Below are 1,375 nucleotides of genomic sequence, written 5' to 3' on the forward strand. Positions count from 1 at the left end.
CACAGCTGAACTATAAAAATCAGTCAAATAATGGGATTAGAATTTTACCAAAAAACCATATTTACTTGGAAGAGCAAATGACTAACGTTTATAACATTTTATGAAAAGAAGGACAAAATCGACAATTTTTCTCAGTTCTTGTAATGTGAGTTTGTTGTATTATTTATGAATGTTCAATCTCACTCCAGAAGACAAGAGAGACAAATAGGGTGGATGAAACTCATGTTAAGCTAGTAGTTTATGATTTATAGGCAAAACTCATAGGATGTGTTCAAGAATAAAAACAAAACCACTGATAAGGAATAGCTACTGTAATTTTCATTTTAAAAAAATTCTAGTCTTCATCGTGGATGTGAAATACCTCATTAAGTGACCTTTTTGTTTGTTTGGTTTTGGTTTTTCAAAGATAAGTTTTCTATGTTGCCCAGGCTGGACCCCAACTCTGGGATCAAGCCATTCTCCCACCCCAGGCTTCCAAGTAGTTGAGACAAGAGACACTCATTGTACTTGTCATTTGCACTTCCTTAAATACTACTGATGTTGAGTATTTTTCATTTCATTTATTAGTTATTTGTATATCTTCTTTCAAGAAATGTCTACTCAAATCTGTTGCCATTTTTCAATTAGTTTATGCTTCTATTGCTGAATTGTAAGAGTTTTTTATATATTGTGGATACTAGATTTCTATTTAATTTGCAGATATTCTCTCCTATTTGTGGGTTGTCTTTTCATTTCTTTAGAGAGGGAGGTCTCATCAAGTTGCACAGGCTGGTCTCAAACTCCTGGGCTCAGGCAAGCCTCTTAAAGTGCTGGGATTACAGGCATGAGCCACCGCGCCCACCTTTTCTTTTCTTTTTTTTTTTAAGCAGGATTTATTGTGAAGACAGAAAAGCTCCCACAGTGGGAGGGGACACAAAGGGGTTACCCAATTTTTCATTTCTTGAAGATGACCTTTGACACACAGAAGTTTTAAATTTTGATAAAATCCGATTTGTGTTTTCCTTTGAATGTTTGTGCATTTGGTGTAATATCTAAGAAGCCGTCACTTAATCCCAAGGCACAAAGATTCACAACTATGTTACCTTCTAAGAGTTTTATAACTTTGATTTTTATGTTTAGGTTTTTGATCCTTATTGAGTTAATTTTGCATATGGCATGATATATTTGTTCTTTGTATATGGCTATCCATTTGTATTAACATCATTTATCAAAAAGACTAATTTTATTCCCTATTGAATGGTCTTTACACCCTGTCAATGATCAATTGAAGATACACTTATGGTTTCATTTCCAAACTGTCAATATTATTTGGTTACTCTATATTGGGTCTATTGCTTGTGTCAGCACCACACTGTCTTTTTTTTTTTTTTTTTGG

The sequence above is a fragment of the Carlito syrichta genome, unplaced genomic scaffold (assembly GCF_000164805.1).
Source record: "Carlito syrichta isolate Samal-C Ts95f unplaced genomic scaffold, Tarsius_syrichta-2.0.1 Scaffold303339, whole genome shotgun sequence".
Taxonomy (NCBI): domain Eukaryota; kingdom Metazoa; phylum Chordata; class Mammalia; order Primates; family Tarsiidae; genus Carlito; species Carlito syrichta.